The sequence below is a fragment of the Geospiza fortis genome, unplaced genomic scaffold (genome assembly GCF_000277835.1).
Source record: "Geospiza fortis unplaced genomic scaffold, GeoFor_1.0 scaffold172, whole genome shotgun sequence".
Taxonomy (NCBI): Eukaryota; Metazoa; Chordata; class Aves; order Passeriformes; family Thraupidae; genus Geospiza; species Geospiza fortis.
The window spans coordinates 5542360-5552951 of record NW_005054309.1 but is presented as its reverse complement, the minus strand read 5'-3'; positions in this window follow the sequence as shown (position 1 = coordinate 5552951).

Sequence of the window (10592 nt, the reverse complement as noted above, 5' to 3'; positions counted from 1 at the left end):
TGCACACCCATCCACCTGGGATGTTAAGTGAGTTTAGGTGTTTATTTAGAAAGGGGTGAGTTTTTCATTGCTTTGAATCTTCTTGTTCTCTTTCTCTCTCTTTTTCTCCCCAGTTTCCCCCCTCCAACTCTCCTTGGGAAAGGTGTCCCCACCCAGCTTTCAGAAGGGATATGAATTTCACAAGCTGCTCTATGATACATTGCTTTGGAATCACTTTTTCCTTCTGTAGTCCAGAGGGAATTATGAACTATATTTAAACCAAAACTTGGTGTGATAAGAGCTCTTAATTACTACATACAATGTGTGCACCAGGGTATGGAGTTTGACTCTTTTTAAGTATCTTTAAGGAAGAATTACCATGTCTGTAACTGCTCATGAGCAAAAAATCCTGACATTCACTGCTGGGAGCTATTTGCCACATGAAAGGCAAAGAGAGTGCAAAAAAGAAAGTGTAAGGGATGAGCATCTGACCCAGCCCAGGCTGGGATGGGGCCAGTGAGCTCCCATAAAAAAATCCAGTATTCACCACAGCATATTTGCTGATGGCAGAGCCTCCCAGCACTGACCAGAGCGCCCAGGTCTCAGACAGAATTCAGAGGGAGTTTATAATTCTCCTCCATCTGCAAATGTGAGTCTGTTCACACCATCCTGACCCAGGTGCTGATGGAGTGAATGAGGCCAGCCCTGGGGCATACCCCTAGTGCCACAGACACTTTCTCTAGGACAATCCATTTGCATTTCCACGCACCTGCAGCTCCCCATTCTTCACAAAAACCTTTGGTGTCCCGCAGGGACAGAGCTCCTGCCCATTCCCAGAGCTGCCACCCAGCTCACCAGGACCACAACCTCCCCACAGCAGCTGCATACAGCCAAAACCACCAAACAAAAGGGCATTGATAGGTTGTGACCCATCAATTAACAGGCAGACTTGGCATCACAAGAACCTCTCGAGTGCCTGAGCACCCCCAGGCTGGCTGGGACATCCTTACCTAGAACCTTCAGCAGTGCTGATGGACCCAAACCAAGAGCCTAGAGCTAATTAATTAAGAATTTATTTTTATTTTTATTAAGAATTTATTTTAAAATTTATTAAGAAATTCATCTGCCCTGATGTGCTGACAGAAGAGCTTTCTCTCCAGCAGCCACAGCACCACAAAGAGCACCAGGTGAAGCTCACTCAGAACTCCAAACTCATTTCCCCCTGTCAGACACATGGTGGGTACCTGAGGAGCACCCCTGAGAGCAGGAAACGAGGCACACATGGCAGCAAACATCTCAATGTGGGGGTCATGATTTCACCTCTTGCATTTTGCAAAGCTTTGGAGTTCGACTGTAATGATGTTTTGGCTACAAACTGCAGAAGAGGGAAATGATTACGGGTTTTGCTATCTCTTAGAATTCAGCACAAGAGCCACAGAGCAGCTGTGGCTGAAATGATGAAGTATTTATATTGCTGTTTTCCCATCACAGGTGTTTCCTGGCATAAAAAAAGATTCCCTTGCATTGCAGTAATGTGGAAGTGTACCCTGGTCAGAGCTACTGGCACCTGATCTCACAGCCAAGGGGAAAAACAACTTGCAGGTCATTTTCTGTCCATATATATTTATAATCTCACCAGAGTTATGTATGGTATCATTGTTGTATCTATGCCTCTTGCAAACAGTAAGAGGGGTTTATCCCCCAGATAATGTTACATCATGATATTTTCACCAGTGACTTGCTGTGAGATAAATCTGGTAAATCTGGTAAACTCATGTCTCTACATAGATTTAGGGAAGAAGAAGGAATTTTTACTATTTCCTTTTAGGGGGAATACATGGTGTGCTGTACTTGACACTTTTTTTTTTGCAAGGAAAAACAGTAAATTTTTGTAGGAACCATTCTGGAGTAAATCCACTGTGACTGAAGGTGAGATAATTTAGCACTTAATTTAAAATCCACTAATATTGATTTCTGAAGGCTTTTCCTCCCCCAGGGCTGCAAATCAGGTAAAACAGTGTCAGGGCCTGGCAGCACAGCCCTGCCTGTGGTCAGCACCTCTTCCAGACCTCAGCCAGAACCCACCAGCCCTGGGGAGAGCCCCTGACCCAGCGTGGCTGATGTGGGCTGGGAGCTCTCCTGCACCTTCCAGCCAGGCTGTCAGACATTCCTGCAGGCAAGGGGACATTGACAAAGCAGCTGCTTGTTTGGTTCTGTTCATCCTGACCCGTGGCTGCCATGGATTGGATCCGTTCCACGAGAGGGACTGCTGTCAGCTGCTGGGGCTCAGCATGTCCTCCCAGCTGCTTTTTCCTGATTCCTCACTCACAAAATGATGTGTGTGCCCTCAAAGCTTAAGCAGCAACACCTCAGGCGCTGGGGTGGGTGACACTGATGTCCCCAGCGCTGTCTGCTGGTGTGACTGAGCTGTGCCTGTGAACTGCTGCAGCCTTGCAATTCCTTGAGGTGCCTCCATCTCCCTGTGGTGTTACAGAACAGGAGCCTTGCTGGGCTGTGCCCTCAACAAGGGGCAGATCTGCCCAAAGCCAGAGATGGACATCCCTGGGAGCAGGGGCAGATCTGCCTAAAGCCAGGGATGGACATCCCTGGGAGCAGGGGCAGGTTTGCCCAAAACCAGGGATGGACATCCCTGGGAGCAGGGGCAGGTTTGCCCAAACCAAGGAAGGACATCCCTGGGAGCAGGGGCAGATCTGCCCAAAGCCAGAGATGGACATCCCTGGGAGCCAGCCCGAGCTAAGGGCAGAGAAAACAAAGAGCTGCTGCTCTCTGGACATCAAAGCATCTCCAGAACTCTGAGCTCTCAGCTCCCCCATGCAGGGCTCTGGGGATGTGCCCTGAGCACTGCCCTGCTCCCTGCCCACCCCACTCAGGAGCTCACTGATCCATGTGAGTGGGAGGGAAGGAAAGAGGATCCTGTGGGAGGCTTTCCTCAGGATTAACCTCTGTCTGAGCAGGCTGATATCAAAGTGAAGGAAGTGGGCAGTAAGGACAGCTAATATCCAAGACCTATGGTGGTGGTGGAGGAACAAACTCAGCAAGGAGACACAGATGACTACTGGTAATGAAAGATTTGGGATTGCTGCTCCTCTAGAAAGAGTGCAATGGGAAAAGGAGAGAGGAGTTCTCAAAGCCCAAAAGCCACTCAGCCTCTTTGCAGAGTTTGTGTAGCTGTCCAGGCAGGAAACAAAGAGGGCAGCAGGATGTGAAGGCCATTGGTTCAAGAAGCATGATTGAATATCTAATTAGCATCCTCACTAAAAAAAGCAGAATTCCTCACAGCTTAGGAGCCATGTTGGTGTTACTTGTTTACCAAGGGCTATTTCCCAGGAGCTGCCTTGGTTGTCCCACCCTCTGCTGCCACAGGTCACATAGTGGTTAGACTGAGCTAGCAGCAAGGCTCATCCCTAGTCATGACCTAATTCACTGAAGTTTGTGCAAACTTAAGCTAAAAATTGAGCTCGCGATGGTTTAGAAAAAGCCTAGACTGGAAGCACAAAACAAGCATCTTGAAAGCAAAATGAGTTTTAACTACAGCTGATGATCCAACTTTCAAGCAGATAAATTACTTTGCAAAAAGACTGGTACAGCCAAGCCCCTTTTCATTTACAGAAAGCTAACTCAATCAGTTCCTATTCTTTTTAGATAGATCTGCTGAGTGTAAATGAATGTGTATAATATGTGGACCATTTATTTCCAAGAACATTGCAGTGAAAGTTTCTTTATGGATTTGCTGCAAAATCCTAAGTAAAGAAAAGAAATCAATATAAAGTATCCACCTTTCTTAAAAAGAAAAGCCATTTTTCACCCCAAAGTTCAATTCATTTTGCTCTGGCACTTACTGACTTTGATTAAGAACCTTTCAGTGTTTGTGCAGGGGCTTTCCTCCAACCTCCCTGGAAGAAGTTTCAAGTCCTTAAGCCACAGGGGTGTCTGCACAATTGGAGAGGCTTTGATGGGGTGGGGGAGAGCTGAAACCCCTCTCTGCAAGTGAAGGTGAGAGCTGTTTTATTGTTGTTAACTGGGGGTGGGGGTGTCCATGAGTGCAGTCTGCACTGCAGCACCAGCTCCAGAGGCTGCACTGCCCCCGGTATGACCAGTGCACCTTTGGGATGACACACTGAGGGAGGTGGAGCAGCCCAGTCCAGCCTGTGGTCACCAGATCCCCCTGAGGCTGCCCTCAATGAATCATGTTTAAGACATTGTCTGAGGCTTGGGGGCTTTGAGGGCCCAGCAGAACCAGTGTTGGTGCAAGCCCTGAGTTCAGCAAGGGTCCTGGGAGCAGAACAGTCCATTTGGTCCCACTTACTTAAATATTTTGCCTTGATTTGGCAAAGGAAAGAGGCCCCAGATGTTTTGGCAGCACCTGTCACATCAGCACTGGGCAGCATCTGCTGCTGGAGATCTGAGCATGAGTCGCTGGTGCTCTGGGAGGAGGGTGGGGACCAGCAGAAAGCAGGAGGCTCTGCCAGCTCCTCTTTCTCTCTCTCAAGGACTGGCTTGGCTCAAACACCATCATTAGCTAGCAGAGTGGAGGGCTTTCATCACCTGGCAGCTGTAGGGAGGTTGTTGTGCTCGCTGGGAAATGAGATCAGACGTGGGATGAGTGGGTTTGTGTTCCTGTGAGCTGCTCATTCCCTGTGCCTTCCAGCAGGCACAGCACAGCCCCTCACCAGGGCTGGGCCATGAAGGGGCAGGACCTTGTACAGAGGGGTGATGCTCTGTCTGGGGGTGCTGGGGCATCTCTCCAAGACAAGAGAAGCCAAGAGTGAGAGTCCCAAACAGATCCTGTGCTTGTAGTGAGCCTGAGGTTATCCTGTGTACAGAGGGAATGGAAAATGCCAGGCAAATGCAAAGGCAGCTGCACCTTCACTCCATCCAAAGTCCAGGGATGGCAGATGAAGCAGGTGCCTACACATGCAACATGCTTTGTAGAGGCCTGTCTCTTCTAAAAATCCTTCCTTTTTTTTTCCCAAAGAAAGTCACAAATAACTTCAAGCTGAATAAATATTTGGAAAGAAATATTTTGCTTAATTTCTTGAGATTTCGTTGACTAGGAAAAAAATCCACAAACTCATTATTGAAAAGAATACACCTTACCTTGGATAAAACACTTTTTCATTCTCTTTTGCTGATGTTAAATAAGAAGTCAAAAGAGAAGCACAAAGGAGCAAATGATTTCCTGAGATAATTTTCAAACCCAAATATACAACTTGAGGCACTCAAGACATTGTCTATATGGAAGTCAGTTGTCCACAAATAATGTCATGTAACTAATTAAACATCGTTCCTCTGCTGTTATAAATGAAGATATAATTGTGGTTTTTAGTAACAAGTGTCTGCTATCTGATAGTTTTACCTATCTCTGGGGTTGGGGAGGATAGATGTCTCAGATTAATCATCAACCAGCTTGCAGATTAATGTGGGAAAATGTCTACCCTGGCCATAAAAATGTGTGACTACTTTACATTAATTGGCAGCCAATTAAATTGTGGTAAAAAGTGCAGAGAGTGGACACACTCAGAGGAAAAGAATTCACTCTGTGTGCTGTGTATGTTAATTTAAAATCACTATAACAGCCATTTCAAAGCAAAGTCTCTCCCAGTGTGACCAAGGATTAATCTTCATTCGCATTTCAAGGGGGATAAGTGCTCTGCTGTTAAATAAAGCCATTTCTCACTTTCCCAAGCTAAAGCAAGAGCTACGACCTTTCTGTCAGAATATGTGTCACGATTTGGGGTTTTTAAGTGACCAGGCTTTGAAGTTCTCCTCTGGAGACTCCCCATCAGACTTTGTGATGTAACTGGAAAACCCTACACAGGGTGTGGATTTCCCCTCATCCCACACCTTACCTTTAGTAAGGGGAGTTACTCAGGGTTAGGGAGGACTCTCACTTCTCTTTGCTCTGAGGGCTCCTGTGAACTGAGCACCAAGAGTTCATTTTCCCCATCTTGCTCAGAAAATCAAAAAGCCCAGCAAATAAAAAGCATGAAATAAGAATTAAGAGCCAAACAAGGAACTGTATGGATTTTATTGCAAGGACTTTCATAGGGATATTAAGGGTTTTGCTTCATTGCAAACTGTTATTATGAACAATATATGAATTTCTTTTAGACCATTTTCTTCTTTCTTTACCTCAAAAAAGAGAGGTATTAACAATGCTCTCAGCTATTAGGAAATCGCTTTGTGCTGTCTGAAATTAATGTAAATTGAAATCAGAGCCTCAGGTGCTGAGGTGAAATTTGAAGTTTTCTGTGATGTGAAGAAAAGAAAGCTGAAAAATCTCAAGGATATTCATCAAAATGGGCCATTTTATCTGCATGGCTTTTTCTATTTACAGAAGGCAGCAGAGGTGAGATTGTCACAGCAGTTAAGAGAAGAAACAGAAGTTTCGTTGAGCTGGCACATCTAGATAAATTAAATCTGGTTGTGAGATGTAAATGAATAAACAAGGCAGCAGAGATGGAGGGGGGAAAGCCCTTTCTCCCCTTCCTGCCCCTGAATCCCCATCTCCTGCTTTGACAGGCAGTCCAGGCTAAATGGCCACACGAATCACAGAATGGTGTGGGATAGAAGGGACCTTAAAGATCATTTAGTTACAATCCCTCAACCATGGCTGCCACTAAATCAGGTTCCTCAGGGCCCTGTTCAGCCTGGCCTTGAACACTGGGGTGCCATGCTTGTGTTTTGTGGCAGCTCACAGCCCCCATCCTGCAGGGAAAACCCTGGTTCTGTCCATGTTTACTGCTGCGGTCGCACCAGACCGTGCTGGAATGTCCAAAGCAGCAAAGAGGTTCATAGACAAGACTGAGATTCCTCTCCAGGAGCAGCACAGGCTCCATCCCACTTAGGCACCTCTGTCTTTTAAGTAATGCTCTTAGGTTAGTGCTGGTCTGGAGCAGCCTGCCTCACCTGCATGGAGCAGCTGCTTGAAAACCCTCTGGCAGAGCAGCACGAGGTGCTCCTTCTTCCAGATGCTCACTGGATCCAAGAAAGCAAAAAATATAAATTAAAAGGTCACTTTTCCATATGGACAACTGCTGTCCTTGCCAAAAGGGTCTTCCATCAACTCAGATGAGGAAAATGGAAAGAGGAGGTGAAGTGTAAGGCTCCAAGGGGAAATACTCCTCGCTTCCAGAGAGCAGGTTTCTGTCTGCCTCTCTTTCCCACATGCAGAATTAATTCAAATTTACCACATGGTAGTAAAACACAACAGTATAAAAAACAGTCAGCAGTTTAAATAGTGCAAATGTAATATAAGCTTTGGGGACAGAGGAAAATACATGGCAGTCTGAGTTTTCAGAGGAGAAAACAGACTTTCCAGAGGATAATCTCTATTAGATTGAGGAGGGATGTTAGAGTAAATTGCCAGTGCTAAGCAATTTTCTGATCTAAGGCATAGGAGGTTTATAACAGCCCCATGTGCTTTGGTTTAGATCATTTAGTCTGTTTTGCTAGCAAATATCACCATGTGCTGAGCAGCTAATTTTCAGCAAACCTTGGTAGAGCCATCAGGGAACCAGGTTTGCTCTTTGCTTTAACTTCATCAAAACACTTTCATTCTTTCTTTTTTTTTTTTCTTTTTTTTTCTTTTTTTTTTATTTCCCTTTTTTTTTTGACTGAAGCACTGCAAATACTCTGATGCCAATCTGAAGGAACAATCTTGCACAGCAAACACAAGCTCCAGTCCCTGGAAGCTGCCTTGTCCTGTCCCAGGTCCCCCTTGGCAGGTGTTTTTAGAGGAGTCATGATGACACATCAATCATCTCCAGCTCCCGTGGTGCCCCCTCAACATCTACATCAATTCCTTGATATGCAGAGCTTGGAGAAGAACAAACCCAGCATTATTATGCCCTGGCTTTCCAACCTGCAGCTTCACAGCCAGTTATCCTTTGCTCCCATGTGCTGTAATTTGCCTTGTGCTCATTTCTGGGCCCCAGCCCAGCTCCTGGGGAAAGTTCACTGCATGCCAAGGTCGCTCCAGCCCTCAGCAGGGAGGAAAAAAGGAGGAAAGGCTCGCTTTCTCACTTTTCTGTGGATGTAACCACATTTCTGACACATGCAAGTTGTTCCTTTGATTGGAACAGGGCAATCAGCCCAGCTGTGCTGTGTCTGTTGTTCCAGGAGAGCCTCCTCCTCCTCCTGCGATATTTCAGGGAGCCTGTGGCCATCAGTGGATGCATCCCAAATCCCTGGGCTCTGGCTCCTGCCCACGATCCCACCCAGTCCCTGTGAACCTGGCTGACTTGGAAGAATTCAAACAAACAACAGGGCACGGCTGGGCTGTGCCTAATTGATAGTAATGTTAAAAGACTGATTGTCATTTGAATGCTAATTAAGGAAGATAGTTATTGATTTTAATGGGAGGCAGAGCAGGCTTTTGCCCATCTACCACATAATAAGAAAGTACTGGGGTTGCTGTCAGTGCTGGGGAAACAAGCACAATAATAATGTGCTGAGAAAAATGCAGCTTTCTCTTGATAAACCTTTAACAGCAGCAAGAATGGCACTAAAGAAGAAAGGATTTCTGCTCCCAGCCCTGGGAAGTTAACTCATTTATTTCTGTATATTCTACCATAGTTATAAGAGCACTAACAAACCCCAGTAAACACAAATATGGATGTTATGAGGCCACCCACTACTAAGTTATATGGACAACTGGAGCTTTTAAGCTGCTTGTGTAAAATGTCATTCTGTCCCCACTAACAGCATTCAAAATTCTCAATTTTTAGTACAAAATTTTGATTTCAAAATTCTTTACTGTTAGTAGGTTTATTGTGAGCTGGGGTCAGCACGTTGTCCATGATTTCACGGAAATTTAGAGAGAACATTGTTTTACAGTGACATTTGGAATTAAGTATTTGGTTTACAAATATCCCTCTCCAAAATTCAACACCATAAGATTTTTCCTGTTATTTTTACTTCTACCAATTTATCTTTAATTTATTGCTCCTCTTTTTAATAGCAGAGGGGGAGAGGAATGGGATGTTCAAATTCCACTCCATCAAGGTCCTCACAAATAAATAAGAGCTCAAAAATCCATAAAATTTGCCATTGTCTTTCAGCCACAAAATCCATGTCCCATGCCAAGAATTACCACAACAATATAAACTTCTCCATCTTTATTGCCACAGAGCATATGATTCATTGCAAAGCTTCCCCGGAATATTTGTATTTATGCACATGACTCCATGTTGACCAGAGTGGAAAAATCTCCAAGCCCCCTATTTGGCCAAATTAGATTTCACAGCTGAATTGTTGAGATTATATTTCGATTTTCAATGCTGGTGCTGGCATTTTTATGACAGTGGCTCTGGCTTATTAACAGAGCATATTGAAACCAGCTTGGTGATTTTCCCCTCCTTCTTTTCACTCCGTTATACCGAAGAACATTTATTACTTTTTGATAAAAGATGCACACCCCTCCCTTAGGAGAGGGGCACTGAAGCAGGATGAGATGGCTCCTGCCTTTGTCACTGTCTCCAGAGTAACTGGGGAAGGGCAGGAACTGGAGTGTAATCATTCAATAGACTGACAAAATACAGGGCTGAGAGAAAAAAGCTTAGATTAAATATTTCTTCGGTGTCCCTTATGTCTTCATCTATTTCTCAAAAGGCATTATGTGCAAAGCAGAAAATGGTATTACTTTTTTGTGTTAATAGCAGAGATGAATCATCTAATGCCATTCAACAGTTGGAACTGATATCAAGATTCAGGTTTCACAGCTGGCTGTTAAGAGAGACTAGAAAAAGTTGCATAGATCAAAAGATGTTCCTGTTTTGGGGAAGATCCCTCTCCAGTACCTCAGTCTGTGACTTCCTCTGATCTTGGAAATTGAAGCTCTCACTTTAAAGCCTTCCAATTCTTGTTCTCCTGAATGCTAAACATCCAGAGAGAGCATTTTCAGGACATGCAAGGAGGGCAGTTTGGGCTTGCTGCCATATAGCCAGTCTCCAAAACCCCACAAAACCTTTAGGAGAATGATGGCAGGATCCTTCAGGGTGTCCAGAGCAGCTTGTCAGGCCAGCAGCAATCTCCTGGCATCACCATGAAGGTTCCAAAGAGCCAAAGGTGGTGGCTAAGGGTGGAGCCCACCTGCCCTACCTGACTCACTACCAGGGACCCCCTCCCACAGCCCACCAGCCCCAGGGACCTGGCAGGGTCTCCTCACACCTCTGGGAGGTTTGGAGGATGTCTGGGGTAAAAAGTGGCTTTGGAGCAAGGCATAAGTGGATCTACTGATAATGTCAGATTGTTTCCAAAGGTCTGTGCTTTTTGGGAGGTGCACTCAGAGTTAGAGACTGAGTGCATGGATCAGTCTCTCTCACCTAGAGGCTGCCTGGCCTCCCTTTCCACCCATGCCCCACAGTCCCTGAATAACCAGGTGAAGTGGCACCAATTTGTTGGTGTAATGAACGAGCTCACGGAGCACAGAGAAGCAGGAGCTGCTCCACGCGAGGTTCAGCTGCTCCTGCTGCAGAGAGGGCACTCCAGGTACACACTGCCACAGCCACCTGTGGTTTATCCACCTGCACAACCAGCCAGCTTTTTTGGGAAAAGCCAAAAAATTGATGTGAGCCCACGAGGACATTATG